Here is a 19,647-nt window from a genome sequence, read left to right on the forward strand (position 1 = left end):
TTTTTCCGACAACTTTCCGAATCAATTGAACGATAGATAAAACAAATTACAAAACACAAGCAGCAAACCCCAACACCAAGATTGGAATTCTTTTTTAGCACCAGCCTCCTGATCTCTGACAATTGGAGATATAAACAGACTCGATCGATACTCATTCTGCTAGAGTAAAATTGAACAATCATTACATCTTGATCCCGAAGACTGTTAAAATGAAATAAATTTTCCTCAAATAGTAACTAGTAAGGGAAACAGTAAAAACTTAGTTAAACTTCAGGTTTTTCCCGACTCCGAACACCAAGAACAACTTGAAAACACAGATGCCAAATACAAAGTGATGAAAACTTCCTTAACACGGTGTGCATTTAACTTATGAACAATTTATGATATCCTTAATAAAAACTGGATACCTCATATTGGAACGAATGACCCATCAACTCTGTAAAGCAAACTCTAAAACTCATGATATCCGGCAAAAAAATATTTGATTGGAAAAACCAATCAGAAAAAGTACAGCTAACAAGTCGTTTGAAAGATGATACCCTATTTTATCAAGTAATCTGCTTACCTTGTGAAAATGATCAAGCTTATTGCGACCCCACCAATGATACACAGGCAACCATCGTTTGACTTCCTGAACACACTTGTACCAAATTCCAAGTTGGTAAAAGTCATGCTAGAATGGTCAATTTCCACAAAAAAAAATCTAGGTTACATACACTTCGATCAATTTAAACCTGATACAAAACTGTCAAATCCGCATCATACAACAACGTACCAGGAATAGAAAAAAAACTAACATTTTTTCAAAACTACACTGAAACAGAACTAGCCGGTAAAATTCCCCGTCATTTTTTCGCACACAGTGTTCAGAAATTCTAGTTGAATAAGAGAAAGAACTTGACATGAGAACAGGAAAACTCATAATCCATGTGTCACATTCAAATCAAAAGAGAGAAGATGACGATCCTATACTCCGGTCACATTTCAGCGGATTTTTTCAGGAAATTTCACCAAGTGAACTTGAAGCACTACAAACTTTATGGGATTTAGAACAAACACAATTTGTAGGTTACCCACTATCAGATAATCGCTCAAAATTTTTTAACTACGAAGGAAACATACTTTGGTGTTACTCCCCAAACGTCTACTCGTTTATCTTACGAACAGATCGGTATCCTTTTGAAAAAAGACATGCATCCTTGCCGAAACCCTAAACACCAGCCATCACATCGCTCTCCACCCCTAAGTGATCCACACTGTGAACAAACATATATATCTACTCATCACTACAACAAGATCTCAGCTGAACATGACAGAAAAGTCAAAATCAAAAACCAACTACCACCGTCGACGGACAAATAACACACCCACGACAAAATAGGACCCTAACATCACCAAGAGTCCAACGCATCGTAACTTCGTCCCCTAGGTATTTCAAATAACAAAATCCCAAGCACTCCTCCACCTGTGAGTCTAACATTACATTAAAATACATCCAATTTTCTAACAGATAACTTACGTTCAACACCAACATCAGAGCAAATCCGGGAAAACCCATTGAAGCCCCCAGGTCTCCACATAGATTCCCCCGTTGGATAAGACATACCTTTTAACAAGGCAAACCAAACCACATAAATGACGCGTTAGACATTCACCCAAATACAAACTTATCACTACCAGAAACACTTTTCTTCGCATCAGGTAACAAGTATATCACTATTGAATACTCTCCCGACAAGCTTTCCAAATCAGCTAACCGACAGATATAACGATAAAGTCACTATGTCAGTCGTCTTGTTAAAAAACTTGACAATGCAATCAGCAGAATTGTACAGGAAGTTTCACTAAGCGAACTCGATACACTACAACAATTTTGTGAATTAGAACAAACCATTCTTTACAATCTCTGGTCTTAGCGGTTTTAAAAATACCCTTTGTAGATTACCTACTATCACGTAACTGCTCAAAATTTATTGACTACAAGGGAAACATACTTTGTTTTTAGACTTGCCAATTCCAATCAAACCAACCTCAATCGTCTGCTCGTATATAATACGTCGAAATTCCATATAAACTCGAAGAAAGACTTTCGTCCTTACCAGAACCATTGACACTAGCCAGCCCAGCGCTATCCAACCCCAGGCGAACCACAGTGTGAACATATAATATCTACCCATCACTACAAGATTTCAGCCGATTTCAGTCAAAATCAAAACCCAAATACCACCATCGACAGAAAAATAATTCACACTCGAAGAAAAAGGACCCTAACAAAACCAAGAGTCCAATTCAACATACCCTCGTCACCCATATCAACACCTAGGTATTTCAAGTGATTCAATCCCAAGCACCCCTCCACCTGCAAGTATAATATCACAAAAAAATACATGGATTTTTCGATCCATTTGCCTAGGTTCAGCACCAACATTAGAGCCAGCTCGGAAAAACTCAATCACCCCCGCCCTCCTCTACGCATAGACTCACCTATTGGATGAGCCATACACTTTAACAAGGCGAACCAAACCTCGTAAAAGACCTGATAGACTTTTACTCACATACAAAAATATCACTACCAGAAACACCTTTATTCATATCAACATCTTCAGAAACATCATATCACTTTTAAATATTTTACCGACAATTTTTTTAAATCAGCTAAAAGATAGATTTAACAATAGAGTCACTATATCAGTAATCTTGATATAAAACTTGACTATACAATCAGCAGAATTTTTCAGCAAATGTCACTAAACGAACTCGAAACACTGCATTGATGTGAATTAGAACGAACAAAAAAGTATTACAATCTCTGGCATTAGCAGTTCTAAGAATACCCTGAGCAGGATACATACTATCAGTTAACCAGTCAACTTTTAGGACAAACTCTCATCAATTCACAAATTCACGTATTTAAAGACAGAATATGCTGCCAAAATATTACCAAAGTTTTATTTACAAACAGTAAACTTTGTAGACACATTAAATCAAAGAATATACTTCTGGGATACAGCCGTCCTACCTGGATCAAAAAATAGTTGCAATGTGAGACAGCTTAATTAAAACGTTTATTAATTTGATCTTCTCACACTATACCCGGTTATATTGCCACCTCTAAAAAAAATTTTCGCCCGAGAGCATCCGCCCCGAGCAGCCGTGCAAAAGCTCGTACCCCTAAAGAAAATCTACAATCTATAGACATATCCTCAAAATCCGATGTGCATCATCACATTCGTACACAACAATTTTAAGAACTTCTTAAAAAATTGGACATTTTCCAACGACAATCAATATACCAAAATCTCCGAAAACTTGCAGAAACAGTCGATTACTCTGCTATCTAAAAACAAGGTCATAGTGGATACTTTGAAGAAATCAAAGATTATACTTGCCTAATTGTAGTAAAACAACCGCCGACAGGACATTTCACCAATCAATTTTTGTTTTTTACACTTAAGAAACAAACTGGTTGCCTTTCTAGGATGGTCCTACTACATCTTAAAAGATTGACTATCTTAAGCGCAATTTTTAATTTAAAAGACTTCTATTCTCTTTTTTCAAAGGAACCTATAACCCATGCGAAATACACACACAAGTCAGTAGAGAATCAAGCGTAGCACGAATCTCCTCATTAATGATACCGTGAGAAAAGTGTACATTTATTCCCCCTTGAAGACTACCGCCCCTTCATTGTCCTGCATGAACATGTTCAACCAGTTGAAGCCGTCCTTTTAGATTTTATTTCCAATTTTAACTTTAATACAAGTTTTATACTGTATTCCAAAACTCTAACCACAAATTTTCCGCCACATTTGAATAATTTTTACGCATTTAAAATGTCATCCGAGTGCTTGCACAGAAAAGTTAACTTCCCCAACAATTTTTCCTCGAACCCTGCTGCTCAATAAGTATAAATTAAAAAATATAGGTAACAATTTCTAATTTCTAACTCAACATTTCTACAATTGTGTTTCATCATTTAGTTTTAGATCTCACCAGTAACTTTTGTAAAAACAAAAAATAAAATAAAAATAAAAATGAAACTTTGAATAACTTTTTCTATTAATTGTTAGTCAGTTGCAATAAATTATGAAATTGAATAAACTTGATACGATCCAGTAAATTAAAAATAATTAATCTATACGAAGCATTGATTTAGTAAATAGTAAAAAATGAGAAAAATTAAACTAATTATGTGTGCTATGTTTCATAAAACATGATTTACTGGCGCAGTCAATCCACACAACCTAAAGTATTTCGCCACTGTAGATTTGTTTTAAAACTAAAATTCTATTTTCATAAACTAACTAATAACTACTCTAACTTGCTTTCACGAGTGTTAAGCTTTTCTTTAACCCGGTTGGAACCTATTAGAGTTAAACTTAAATTAAACAAAAAAATTTATAAAATCAACCACTTTAACAGAACATCTTATAATATCCAAACCAGATTTAAACAGGATACAAAAACCGTTTAAAATCATATCGGTATAAATGACACATCAAAATGAAAAGCAAACAACAAAAATTCAAGATATCAGGCAATAATTTTTTCTCATTGGAAAACCCAACTAGAAAAAGTACAACTTACATGTGATTTGGAAGATGCTAGCATGTTTTATCAAGAACTTTGCTTACTTTTTTTAAAAAATGAGCAAGGATATTGCGACACACCGATGGGACACAGGCAACCATTGTTTGGTTTCCTGGAGACACTTGTACCGCATTCCAAATTGATAAAAATCATGCTAGAGTGGTCCAATTTCAACAAAAAAAACCAATTTGTAGACTCCATACCTTTTGATAAGTTAAAACAAGATAGAAAACGATCAAATGCAGACCCATATAAATAAACAAGGGATAAAAATTTAAATTAATACGTTTTAAAATATACACTGAAATAGAACTAGCTTGTGAAAAATCCACGCCATTTTTTCGCAAACAATGTTCAGAAGCTCTAGTTGAGTACGAACAAAACTATTTGACGTACAGATTTGACAAACAGGAAAAAAAATAATCCATATATCGCATTCAAATCAAAATAGAGGGTAAGAACAATCCTATAATCCAGTTACAATTTACAGAAACAGTGAGAGCATTGGAGGAAAATTACCAGAAAACCGTGACAGTACACACTTGCAAGAACTATCATTATTGAATAACACATTTGTTGGCTCAATTCAAAATGACATTAAGCTTGATATGAAACAACTTGATTTTATAAGCAGCAGAATTTTTCAGGAAATTTCACTAACCGAACTGGATACACTACAACAATTATTTGAAGTAAAATAAACATAATTTTTTAGAACAAACGCAAATAAAACAGTTTCATGAACTCCTTACAAAGTTAGACACTTTTCAACGACAATCAGTTGGCCAACATCTCTGAAAACATGCTGAAACAGTCGGTTTCTCCGCTATCTATAAACAAGTTTAAGGTGGATATTTTAAAAAAATCAAAGATGACATTCAACTAAAAGAGCCCAAAACATTGACAAACTTTCTCTTCTCCCAAACTTTTCCTGAATCTCTTTCTACATTTATGCTAATCCACTCAAAAACCTTAAAAGAAACGCCGACGGTTATGAACTTTGTAAAATTTATGATTCACGAACTTACCAATGCACTACAGTTAAATCGTTTTTACCAACAATGGCTTATCACAAACACTTATCCGCTACAATGCACGATAATCTAATCAGTATGCAATAAACCACTATGATCACACAGTCATCTGTTTTATGGAAGACTCATCGAATGACACTGACCCAGCAGTAAATTCTCAACTAACAGAAAAATTTTCGTCAAAACTGACTACATCTTTGACTTAGACAGCACATGTACAAAAACGATCATGTAATTGACCATGCACTGCAAAACACAAAAACCTACGAAACATTTTCAACAAATTCAACCACTTTCAATTAACACTTTTTTTCCTTGTGTCTAAAGAACGTGATATTAACTTTTCACACGAAACAAGGCTTAAAACTAAATTAAAAGATACACATATTTATTATAGATTAAAACAACGCCATTTTCTCCACACTTCACCGTCTCGAAACCACACCACTGCTACATGTTCATTAACTCCAGACACAAACCATTGAATTTCCTGAAGTTCACATATTGAATAAAATCTACTAACTTTTACGGCATCCTCCGCAATTATGATCCCGCGAGGCAAATGTGAAACTTTCGCCCTCTTCATTAGGAATTTCGTCCTTCCAAACTCCCGCCCTATTATTGTCCCGCACAAACGTATCCAACAATTTAAAGTCACCCTTTTAGAAATTTTTCTCAGTATTAGGTTTTATCACAAATTTATAATCTTTTTCCAAAAACCTAACCACAAAATTTTAGCTCCATCTGAAGGAGTTAACATCATCCGCTCTTCTTTGGCCACTTTAATGCATTTAAAATGCAATACGAGCGCTTGAGAAACTATTACTACACTCACCCACATTAGAATCTAACTTCCCCATTCTCGGACCCTGACCCTTAGTATATATTTATTAATATTACTAACAAATTCTAAAAATTTCATTAACCATGTACTTCACCATTTCGCTTTAGATTTCACCAGTAGTTTTTCTGTTTGAAAACAATAAATAAACTTAAAATAAAAATAAAACTTCAGAAAACTTTTACTTTTAACTGTTAACTATTCGCAATAAATTATAAAACTCAATAAAATGGTGCGAAACAGTAAATTGATACGAATGTTGTAAATTACCCATAAAAATTACTAAATTAAGGATGAGTAATAATTGAGACATACTAAAAATTTTATGTGTGCTATGTTTTGTAGAATTTTGCTTTAATGGACTGACTCGCCCTTTTTTTACGCACTCATCCACACAAACCAAAAAAACTTCCCACAGTAGATTTGTTTCAAAATTGAATTTCTAGTTTCATAAGCTAACCGTTAACAACCTTAAATTGCTTTCACGCGTTTTAAACTTTAATTTAACCCGTTTGGAAGAATTAGAGTTAAGCTCAAGCTAACCAACAAAACTTACTAACACCACAAAATCAACCCCATGTACGATACACAAACCAGATTAAAACCGGATAAATTAACTTTTTGAACTTCGAATCAAAGTCTTATTAAAAACACATAAAACGTAAGAACTTTCAAATAAAAGCATTTGAGAATCATTGAAAAGAAAAATATCTTCTTTAAGAAAGGACACAATCAAAGAACAAAAGAAAAAAAAGCGTGAAAAGAAAGCATAAAACGGTTACACACAAAAAAACTCTATTGAAAAAGACGAAAAAAGTACACTCTTCTCTGGCCTCACCCACCAGAAAAACGTCGATCGGAGTACAATTAATCACCATGTGCTAAGACCCCGACCCATATTTTTTGCTGAAAGTAGCTCTAGTGTATAAATATATAATAATGTAAAAGACTTCTCAGAATAAAGGAACGAGCAGCGAATGGGAGATGAAACTCGATTGATGACATTCCGACTCTGGAATGGCAAATCTATTGGTTTTGCTGGCAGTAGTCACAACCCTCATAGGGTATAAAGTATGGAGCCAATATCGCGCTAAATAAATCAAACCCTTTTTCAGAGAAGTCGAACTCAAGATATAATACTATTTACCTATTTCAATCGTGTCAAGGCTGCAGATTGATGTAGTGTTGGTTCGATTTTGTTAAGTAGAGCGAGACTATTTGCATTCTCAACTATCTATCGAATAGATAGTTGAGAATGCAAATAGTCTCGCTCTACTTAACAAAATCGAACCAACACTACATCAATCTGCAGCCTTGACACGATTGAAATAGGTAAATAGTATTATATCTTGAGTTGATCCAGTCTGGTAGGGGGGATTGCCGACATCCATTTACATGTTTCAAAATAGGATATGGAGTGTCCGGTCCGCACCCTATGTATTAAGATAACGAGTAGAAATCCGATGTATTAAGATGGGTTTCAGACAGCGAGTTTCAGATTATAATGTGATAAGGTTCAGAAAAGTTATGATTGATTTTCAAAAAATAATTTGACGCCCACTTTTGTCAGCTTAGCAACTTTCAAAGTCTATATACGGGAATGCTTGAAATTGTATATTAATTAAGACAAAATAGTTCTTTTGATTTTACATTTCAGATGATAAGTTTTATAAACAGTATAGATTTTTTGTTTTCACTTTTTTTCAAAAAAATATATGTCATTTTTGCAACACCACGCTATGAGTTGTGTTTATCGTAAGCAATTTTTTTTCACGTTTTGTCTAATCCAACAAAAAGTTTCTCATCCAAGTAGACAAACTTTCAAAATCAAACGTTTCCACATCTGGGTAACATCTGATACAATGTGAGTCAACGTCCATCGATTATGTTGAAATCCGAATGGATACTAGTACGAAGGAAAGTATCAGCTCAAGGAATGCGCCAAAGCCATACTACCGCAAAGCAAAACCCCCACACCTGAAGAAACTACTATACTCCTTAGACAATTAAGAAACTGCGAAGTCACCACAAAAGGCAATAAGTTCTCGTTATTATATCGGCCGACTGGCAAAAGCGACCACCCCAGACGCCAATATTTGAAAATTATTTTGATACCGCGATTAGCAGCATACAGTCAATCTCTAATTGAATCACGATGACATTCCAGAGGGAATGCGAAAATAGACCGAACGCATCAAAGTCAGCGACGAAGACCAGATGGTAACACGAACTAAGCGAAATGAAACAGACGGCAAGGACTTTAGAGGCAACAAAAAAAAGATTAAAATCCCAAGCAGGTAAAATTGAAATTACATCAAAATCAAAACACTGGGAGTGTTATTCATACGGATATCGGATATCCATAGTATAAAATTTTTGCCATACGCTAAAACGAATTACAAACTTAAGGTTATGTTACGATGCTGTCTATATAAAAACCTAACAGTATCGCTACCTAACATATAAAAGTCTGGTTAAAAACATAATGGTTATATTAATTATGTAATGGTTATTATGAGTGTCTGTAAGTGTTATGATACCAAGGTCAGATTCAAATATTATAATAAACATTAAAAAGACGACTTAGGAATGGTAGAAATTCTTCTTACTTTTTACATCCGAAAAGCTTACATCTGAAATCCTTAATGAGAAAAACTTCTGGTATAGACCGATTTTGACGAGTGGGATTATAAATTGATTTGCTATAGTTTTACCTAATTGTAATGAGCAGGTTTGTTTCTGGATTCAATGGCAAGTATTGATAACTAATTTCAGCAATAAAATTTTTTCTAGTAAACAGCGAACCAGCGAACAATGAACAATTTTTTGACTAACATTTGGATTATCAGAAAACAAGTAAAAATAGGTCTAGCTCAAATGAGCTCAGTTCGAACTTCAAAATTCGAACTTTCATTTTCAAAAAAAACTCAAATAAAAGCTAAGCCTACCATAGGTTGATATTGTTTTTTCTCTTCCTACAAAACTCGCTTTATCAATGAACGGATGCATTTCAAATATTCCAAAAACTCTTCAAAAGTGTTTCCATGGCGAGCAAAAAGTCATTGTTTTGCTCACTGTCAACGAGTGAATTCGTTCGATATTTTTGCTTTTTGATGATATAATCCAAATATTACTTTGTACAAAAGCTATCTTTCGATTTTATCTAATATTCTGATTTTTCATTTTAGGAAAATGTCAACCAATCTTTACTTGAATAAATGAAGCTTAAGACTGAAATAGGTATGACTCATATCTAAGGATAGACTAAATTCTGTCTCATTTTCACAACTCAAAGCTATTTTCATCTAAAGTGTAAATTGGAACAATTGTTTCCACTACCAGGACTTTATCAAAAATCTCCAAGAAAGAACTCACCAAAAACGATCATTTTGATAAAAACACATTTGTTTTGTCAAAAAGGTGTTTTCGAGAGCGACTAATTTTGGAACTGGTTTTCTCGAGTAATGAATTTGATTTAATTAGTTCTACGCTTAGAACTTTGTTTCTACCTCTAAGATGCTTTTGAACTGGTTTCAATCCAACGTCTTTTGCGAATGCTTATTTTTATTTGCCCACTACCATTTTTTTCAATCTCTGGAGCGGCATGGAACGTTTAAAAATTAAAAATGTGGTTTGCAATTCTCGCAAGAAAGTGCGCAAGAAAAGCAAAACCTCTTTCACGCTTTCTTCTTGCATAACCACGAAAACTGGGAAAATTAGGAAAATTGTGAGAAGCTATTTCAAATAAGTCTGAGTCAAAATTGTTATTCAAAGCTTTACGGAATAGGAGAAAAATTTGGTTATTTCTGGAGCTAAAATTTTTTTTCTGTTGCTTTTCTGGGAGCTTTTCACAAGTTGTACATCGTTCGTTTTTTTGATTCCATAAAAGAAGTTTTTCATATTTCTTTAAACTGTAGAATGGTAAGGGACTGATCATTTCTCTGATGTCCTGAAGATATAGCGCCTGTATTTTTACTTTGGAAGAGAGGGAAGTTTTGTATCACCGACTATTTTATTTTCTATAATATCAATATATGTGATCAAGTATTCTAATCTTTAATTCGTAATGTTATTGATGTTATAAGTTACTAATTTTCTTTTTGCATTTGATGATATTTCAAATACTTCACCTTTCTTTGAACTCTGCTCTATTCCCAATTTTTCTTTTTGCTAAGATTGTTTCATTAACAATTTTTTATAGAAACTGGTAAACAGTTCTATATTTTTATCATCTCTTGGAGAATTTCAACTAACCGTTTTTACAACAACTTCTTGTAGAAACAAACTGTTGCAGTTTGGTGGCAAGTATCTCACCATGCTTTTCATCATAACGATGTACCCTATGTTTCAAAGAATGAATTTCTTTCTCTGCAAATGCTGCTTTTGTCTCATTTATTGCTACCTAAAACTCAATGTCCTTCTCCTTGCATGTTTTTTTGAAATTTTGTCAAAATTGAATTTCTTTGTTAACCCACAATTTTTCAGGATAGACTTTCGAGAAAACTTTTGTTAAAAACATGCAAAGTTTTTTAGCATATTTTGCTTTCAGTGTTTGGACTTGACAAATATCAAAAACTGTCTATAGTTTTTTTTAGATACTTAGCTTCATTGCTTGTCAACAAAAACAAATTGTTGTTCCATAATTTTTTGATAAATTCAAAAAGATTCCGAAATTCTTTTACAAGTGGACCAATCGTTGTAACGAAATTGTGGAACGAAAAACAATTTTTGTTTTTGTCGTCGAAAAGCGACTTACTTTGCTCTTCCTCCAGAATACAATCTTTTTAACCCTACTTTTTCAGATTTGGAGAAAAATTCTTTTTTCTCTGCTTTTTGCTTTGGTTTTCTGGTTTTTGATAAATTTTGATGAAACTTGCTTTGTTTCCTAAATTGGAAAAAAAGATCAATTTCCGTTTTTTCTTAAGGGTGCAAACAAAGTCTACATTTGATGCCTTTATATCTCTTGCATCTAATAAAGTTTTAATTGATTGAATCCATTTCAAACGGGGAAGTTTCAAATGAAGTTTTGTTGATGTTTGATTTTAATATTGTAATTACAGCTGTGTGCAATGAGTCAAAATCTTTTGATACTACTTGTTTTTGTTTTTTAAACTTGGTCTCTAATTTAATTGGTCTATTTTTCCACTTTTTGGAAATTTATATTTGTTCGTCAACTCAACAGGGGTTGGTTAAAATTTGTCCCACGCAACATCAAGCAATTTGGCTCAAGTTTTGTGATGATTGATATCAATTGTAATTTTTTTATCAGAACTTAAAGTCATTTTCATTTTGTCCAAAATGGTTTTCTTTTCGTGCAGAAGAGTTTCTTGTTTGAAATCAGATTTTCCTATTTTCCTTACTACGTCTTCTTTTCTAAAATCTCATAGCTCTCCTCTTAGTAGGTTTATTAGACATTTGCTCAAAAAGTCATTTGGCCAATTGGGGACGAGTAGTTTTCTAATTGGAGGGAAATCACGGAAATTTTAGACAAAAAGACGTATTGTATGCTCATTGACAAACAACTGTGCTTCTGTTCCAGCGGGCCAATAAAATTCTTTTCAAACTGAACCACTATTGGAGCTGAGTTCTAATCAATCAGCTGTTTTTGAGATTTAAGTCGAAAAGTAAATGACATTTGAAGATATTGCATCTGGATGCCACTTTTTCAACTTCGGTCCTAGACCTAATTGTTTATTCAGTGAATTGATATGTAAAAAAAAAATCTTTGTAGTTTGACATGATTATATGTGTATTTTGTAATTCAACACATCTCTCAAATTTGCACTGTTGAAACAAAGTGAAATTGATATTTTTGTTTTCCAATCTTAAGTTTTTCACCAATAGCAACTACTTTAAGTTGTTTAGTGTTTGAAACTTCTTCACAAGAATTGGCAAAAGTCAAAAAACGTTGGATCCGTTATTGGGAAATTTTTCAAACAAATCTCAGCCTACTCTCTGTATGAAATTAGCGTTGTGATTTTGCATTTGACAGTAGACGGTTGATAGTGTTCATAAAATTAAAAACCCTCCTCAAATGCTGCTTAAAAAATTCCAATTCTCAACCAATCAAAACCAGAATGTGATTTTCTTTGCCCACTTGACCTACTAGAGGAAAAATAGCTTTGTTGGTTGCAATTATCTTATTCATAGATGTGGTGAAGGTAAAACATAACCAACTGAACATGATAGAGTAGGTACCCAAACGGTTGTTTCTGCACATAAACGACTTAACGTTAATTGGCTATCAGCACAAACTAGTACCGAAAACAGTACAAAAAACATGCACAGAAAAACTGAGAGGGTTTTTTACATGAACAGGCAAGCAACTTTCATGACTTTTTTTGTCAAAAAGAAAATTTTCTAAGTCTACAGCGTTATCACTTTGATCAACCAACTGAACTATTGAAGCAAAAACATAAAAGTTGGTCAAAAGTTTCTTTTTTACACACAATGAACGATTTTGTTTTGAAATTGTTAAAAAACATTTAGTCAATGTTCCTTATTCGATTGTTTTTCTTTCTGCATTAGTGGACAAATTTTGTTTGTGTTTGTTCTGGGTACCCTTATACTCAATAGTACATTTTCAATCATATTCTTCATAAAAAATAATTAAACCTTAACTTTTGGACATACGTATTCCCCTAAACGTAAAAACTCGGCTTTCAATAGCCCAGACAAAATTGAAATTTCTGTTTTCTTTTGCATGACTTTCAGCCCCTATTCGTTAAATATTTGAAAATCTGTTATCTAGTTCTGTTTTTCTCTGACCGCCACTACTCCATGGAGATGTTTTTTTCCAAGCAGATTGAAAGGCTGGCTCAAATTTTTTGGGATGAAGAGGAATCCATTCCATAAATTTCCCAGCCTGCGAAACTCTCAATTCTTCAACTAAATTTTGAAATCTAAAGTTTTGAAAAAATAATATCTTATTTCAAATTGCTCATCTCGAACACTAAACAAAAAGTGATATGCAGTAACGAATTTTTTAACTACAAGATGAAAACTACGTCAAACTGTTTTTCTTCAGGTTATTTCAACAAACATAGATTTTTCAAAAAAAAAAATAGGACAGTTCTTTGAATTTATTCAAAGTAAGGTTGACATAAGTGAATTGTTCCACATCTTCGATTGGGCACTGATCATCCAAATCTAAATGTAGGATGGCTTATTTACTTTAAAATTCTTGATAGTGACAGAGACTTGTCTTATGTTCTAATTTGCTATGTCAAACACCTTATTGCAGTTAACAAGCTCCTGATCCGAAAATCACTTTTTCTGAGAAGTTAGTCAACTAAATAAGATTATCAAGAACTCGTGTTAGTTCAAAATTGTTTTTCGCAGAACAAAGAGAGTAGTTCTGGAAATCGTTTGTTTCAAATCGTCACTATTTAGAGTTCATAACAAAAAATAACACAAAATATCTCAGCACGGAAATTCTACTCGCGGAATCAAGTTCTCATTTTTTAAAACCCGATTTCTCACTGACAAAATCTTATTAACTAAGGTCATGCAAGGCTGCTTTATGCACTAAATGTTATAGCTAAAAAAACTAAGAAAAAAGTTTTCGGAGTGGGGTTTTGAACTTGGTTAAAGAGCGTATGTTTTGTGCTCTATCAAGCTCGGCTCAATTTTGAGTTTTATAACAGAAAAGACTTGGATAGGATTCAAACCTGCGTTGCATCCGTCAGAGCGGGCCGTTTATACGATCGATGACTGTCCTTAATATATAAGACTATAGTTCAATTTGATGCAGTTACGTTCATATTCAAGTTCCTAAATCACTACCTTTCTCAATTGAAATAATGCTTAACCCCAAAGCCCAAAAGAACTTGAGCCAGTGTAACGAGGGGTCTTACTAATCGGCCCGATAAAGTCCTAACTGCTGGCGAATGACCAATTTTTCATGGTGCAACGCAGATACTCGACCTAAAGTGTAAGCCCAGGATGGCTGACGGGATCGACGTTTCACACAAGATCACCGGTTCGTAAATCACGGGTTGATTCAGCTTGGAAGTTTGATGGCTGATTCAAGGTTGGTATCAAGTGTTTGTGATGAAAAGTAACAAAGTGCTTGTTTTAGAGGAAAATTTTCGGAGTTAACACGTACCAATGGGTGTTTTTGATCAGGCATTTAACGAATGCTCCACTAAACAAAAGGTGCTAGACAAAATATTGTCCGTTAACTTGCGAATTTCAAAGTTTGCTTAGAAAACACGTTTGCAACTGAGCAGTGAACTTTTCTAAAGCTCACATTGATGCGGTGGGACAGGATGATTGTAATTCCATTGGCTTCACTAATGCACAAACATTGGCAGAGCCGGTCTTTTCCCTTTTCCTACACAGAGTAGAAGATCTTTCTCCAATCCAACAAAATTGGTACATTTGTCTAACCGCCAAACGCTTGGATCTTTCCGGCAGGACATTAAGGTTTCAATCGCCAAGACACGAGAAATGGTTTCCTTAAACGGATCAATTTTAATGTGTACGGCACAGGTAGCTATACATGTGAACAAAAAAGCCCGTTTCTTCACACTACTGCGGCGTAAAGTCCCGCCAAATGGTTCAAATTATTCTACCTCACAGTTAATGAATGGCCGATGGCAGTAACCAAGCATCAAGCCGTTTGACAGGGAGATCTAATACTATGGGATGTAACGTGCTTGCAATGCTTTTTGCAAACAAACTACACCTATCAACTGCACGCAGCGTCGCTAACAAACCCATTACCACAAACCACATATGTAATATCGATCGCAACTAATCCAAGTGTTGATGATTGTGGGCAAAATGCAGATGCCTCCGAAAAAATTTCATCAACAAATGACGAGTAATTTGGAATAAGACAAATGTTTTAACGGTTGTGCCTGATTGAGATTTTCTGAACTCAACCGGGAACGCTTTGGATTGAATCAAAACTAACAATTTTTGCTTCAATCCCGCAGAGCTTGTGCTTCGGCAAACACCTAAACAAAAAGCAAACATCTTGCTGCAGTTTTGTATAACTACTGTACTTCTCCCAAATAAGTATGGGCTCTGCGTGCTTTGAAAGTTTACTGATATCAAGTGTTGAAATGTTTCTTAATGCCCACACGTTTCTTTGAGAGGATATTAAAAACAACATGTTGAAGTGCCTCCTCAAACTCGGTTCCCAGTACCTTTGGTTCTCCTTGACTAAAAAGAACCTTGGAGCACCAACCCCGGTGCAACTTTTCAGGCATTATCTCCACTATTCATGCGGACCATTGATCCACAGTTAGGAGTTCCTGTATTTCATACACACGTTTTGCGACAAAAAATCGGGATTTTTGCCGAAAAGCCAAAAATATGCGGAGCTCGCCGAAAATTTTCCACATCATCGCGCCACAAAAAATGCGGAGAAGGTTCATTACAAGGGGATGCGTCAAACCGAAGGAACATAGCTTCGATGCTCGCGAAACGACAAACTGATATTGCCGGAAGCGCATTAGACGTGTAACAAATTTTGCTGTAAATCAGGCTCAACGAGCAAAAGTTTGTTCAAAAACGGGCAGAATAAAGCTGCGTGTTGTGCGTTTTAGCCGGAATAACATAACCTTGGACAAATGCATGTTATAATATCTCAGCGTATTTGTTTTTCCAGCAACTATCTTTGTCAAACATTTTTGTATCGTCTTAAACTGAGCCAACGCTAGTAGTAGTTGTTGAGTAACGAACTGCTATCATTGAACCTTAACATTTCTAGACAATACCTTTCACCATCGTCTTATGCTGATGATTGCAGGATTTTCAAATGCTGATCGGATGCAGAACCAGTAGCAGCTTGCTTGTATGAACCATAACTTAAAATTCATACAGCGCTTAGTTTTTGAATAACCTACGTCTTCAGCCTTGCACTTGAAGCAAGTTGATATCAACCCGCTCAAAGAGAAAGGGAGGATAGTCTATTGGATTTTTAATTTCGGTTTTTGAATAAATATACCGAGGTGGCTCGATTGATTCTGTGGATTCTTTCTGGAGCATCAACTTATCGAGACACATGAATAATTTCATCCTTCACAGAGGCGGTTACAAAAAATTTTATTCAGTGTTAATTATATCAGCGGTAGTGTGACGTCGACTAACTCAGTCGAATTGAAATCCGTTGAAATAAAATCATTTACGGTCATATTGACTTTTTTCCACACATTTGGAGGGCGAGAATTGCTTGCGAAAAATCAGGAGTGATTAAACGCTCAATCTCACAAAAGAAGACGATTATCAGCTCTCAACTCATTAGCTGAATCAATAATGACACATTTAACTCAAAAAACTGAACAAGACTCTTAAGGTTCTGCACGGATGCGGAACAAGACGTTGATTTTTCCGCGGGAAGTTATTCCTGTAAAGACTTATTTTTTTTTACTTTCGAGAAGGAAAAACAGAGGAGATTTTCTCACATTCGAGAAAGAGAAGGATTGCACCAAGCAAGAGCTCAATGTGTCAACTTTAGCACTCGGCTTTAATGATTTTTCTAGCCTTCGGATAATTATCAAAACTGTGATCCGTTGAAGACAGGAGAAACTGATTTTTTATCCGCAGAAGTCTTCGCCTTTGAGTAAGGTTGTTTTCCTTGAACACTTTGCAAACCCCATTATGAAAGTTTTTTTGCAGCGCGCTGCGGGCATGGCCGATACTCAACCTTGCTCGGCGATAGTTTGCATCTTGGCAGGTTCCTCGGTTTTTCTTTTACCAGAGAACAAATTCATGCGCTCCTGCATTTTGGCCTTTTCTTTATAGTTGAAACCAAAGGAACACAGATTGCCTTTGAACGTGTACGACGAGGACCAGGACGCCTCCATCTTTGTAGGCACACTACATCAAATTTGGTTCAGATGACGTTTACATTAAGACCGTCATCATATCACAACGATTGAATCTCACCAACAAGAAAGACTTCAAATGAGACCACCAAAAGTGATAATCCTTTTGAATTGTGCAATTTCTTTGGTTGAAAGCTGTTAAGTTTTTCGAGGTGGGCATGCATGACGGTTCCAGTATGCCCAAATTTTTGTTCACCAACGTTAACGCATCCTTGTACATTAGATTTGATTAAGCGAAATCCGCTTTTGCCTATTCATTTTCCCAGTTGCCAATGTTTTCAAGTACGTCATGCACGAAACTGACCTATCCACTCAGATCACTCCAAAAAATTGCCATCATAGTTGGAATTTTTCTTTTCAGGCAATGTATTCTTTCTGTTCGCCGCCACGACTTCGGCTAAGTCTCGAACGGATTGCGACTGCAATGGCGGGTTGACGTAAAACGGGACAGGTTGATGTACTCATGAAGCAACCGGATTCCAAAAATACTGTTGATGAACTGGCGAGCTAGGAATTTGTGACCCAGTTGCACTTGTACTTGTTCGAGAGGCGGAGTTAAATAGTTAATTGCTCCAACGCTATTGTACGGGAACATTACAAAGTTGAGAGGGGAAGCTGTTTTTGCCGCTTCAGACACTTGTGATGTTTCATTCAAACTTAACCGGTTACAAACTGCAGGTTGGGGTTGCAGTTGAAGGAAACCACGACGCGAGGTTCGCGTTAAAGAACTGACTGGAGTATGTGGTATGACCTCGAGGTAAAGCTGTCAAAACAACTGTAGTAGGAGAACAAAGTCTTAAGTACGACGGTGACGCAACGTTTTCAAAATCAAAAACCCTGCAGAATCAGTGTTGTCTTACCGATTTGCAACTGGAAACCCCGGCGTTGCGTTGATTTATGCTCGACAAAATTGCCAATATTCTGCTGAATATCGGGGCAGCAATCTGCGTAAGGGATGTATGAATAAGGGTAGGGACTAGCAAGGTATAGATGCTAGCTTTCGGAATTACCTCATTGTGTCGTTTTGTAACCAAGTCATGCCACTGTTCCAATTCCTCACAAATCCCATCATGAAATTTTTATCTTAAAAAACTTTTATATGTTAAAATAATTTCTTCAGCGAAAGATATATTTTTTCAGTTATCAAAAACTCCAGAGAAAAACTTGTAACAATTCAGCTTTCGTTATTCTAGATATTGAGTGCAATGAAAACTTTATAGTGGTTAGGAAGTAGGAACTTATGAGGATGAAAAACTTGTGCACGATTCCTTCCATCTTCCCAAAAATCCAACCAATTGCTTGATAGACAGCTTGATCTCAATCTGTCTGATAGACGGAGCATCTTTTGGAAATTGATTGAAACAGCGATTGAGAAAAAAATATATTGAGCAGAAAAAAACTATAAAAATAATCACGACAAAGCCAATAATCTTGGATGAATACGGTTGCCCAGAACATTAGAGTTTAATTTTAAGTACTGTTTATCTGAAAGAAAAAGTGGAGCACTGCTTACAAACCAAATTATCTTCTACAAAGTTAAGCCATCAATCAGCCGCTTCGGAAGACCTCAAGTTGTCTCACATTAAATAAAATAATGCACGAAACTGACCTATCCACTCACGTCACTCCAAAAGATTGCAATCATAGTTGGAGTTTTTCTATTTGCGCAATGGATTCTTTCTGTTTGACGCCACGACTTCGGCTAAGTCTCGAACGGATTGCGACTGCAATGGCGGGTTGACGTAAAACGGGACAGGTTGAAGTACTCATGAAGCGACCGGATTCCAAAAATACTGTTGATGAATTGACGAGCTAGTAATTTGCGACCCAGTTGCAGGGGTACTTGTTCAAGAGTCGGAGTAAAATAGTTAATTGCTCCAACGCTATTGTACGGGAACATTACAAAGTTGGGAGGGGAAGCTGTTTTTGCCGCTTCAGACACGTGCGATGTTTCATTCAATTTTAACCGGTTACAAGCTGCAGGTTGATGTTGCAGTTGAAGGAAACCCCGGCACGAGGTTCGCATTAAGGAACTGACTGGAGTATGTGGGATGACCTCGAGGTAAAGCTGTCAAAACAATTGCAGTAGGAGGACAAAATCTTAAGTACGACGGTGACTAAACGTTTTCAAAATCAAAAACCCTGCAGAATCAGCCTGGTTTTACCGATTTGCAACTGGAAACCCCGGCATTGCATTGATTTATATTCGACCAAATTGCCAATATTCTGCTGAATATCGGGGCAGCAATCTGCGTAAGGGATGTATGAATAAGGGTAGGGACTAGCAAGGTATAGATTCTAGCTTTCGGTATTACCTCATCGTGTCGTTTTGTAACCAAGTCAA

General features: G+C 35.5%; 3 protein-coding genes across 3 annotated transcripts in view; 2 read left to right on the forward strand and 1 right to left on the reverse strand.

Annotated features, from left to right (window-relative positions):
• Positions 1 to 19,647, forward strand: part of LOC134853395 (uncharacterized) — a 551,043-nt gene that overhangs the window by 439,614 nt on the left and 91,782 nt on the right. The gene's annotated exons all lie outside the window — the stretch shown is intronic.
• Positions 1 to 19,647, forward strand: part of LOC134853394 (uncharacterized) — a 410,233-nt gene that overhangs the window by 249,755 nt on the left and 140,831 nt on the right. The gene's annotated exons all lie outside the window — the stretch shown is intronic.
• Positions 1 to 19,647, reverse strand: part of LOC134853709 (uncharacterized) — a 66,769-nt gene that overhangs the window by 25,444 nt on the left and 21,678 nt on the right. The gene's annotated exons all lie outside the window — the stretch shown is intronic.

This window comes from Symsagittifera roscoffensis, chromosome 8 (assembly GCF_963678635.1).
Source record: "Symsagittifera roscoffensis chromosome 8, txSymRosc1.1, whole genome shotgun sequence".
NCBI lineage: Eukaryota > Metazoa > Xenacoelomorpha > Acoela > Convolutidae > Symsagittifera > Symsagittifera roscoffensis.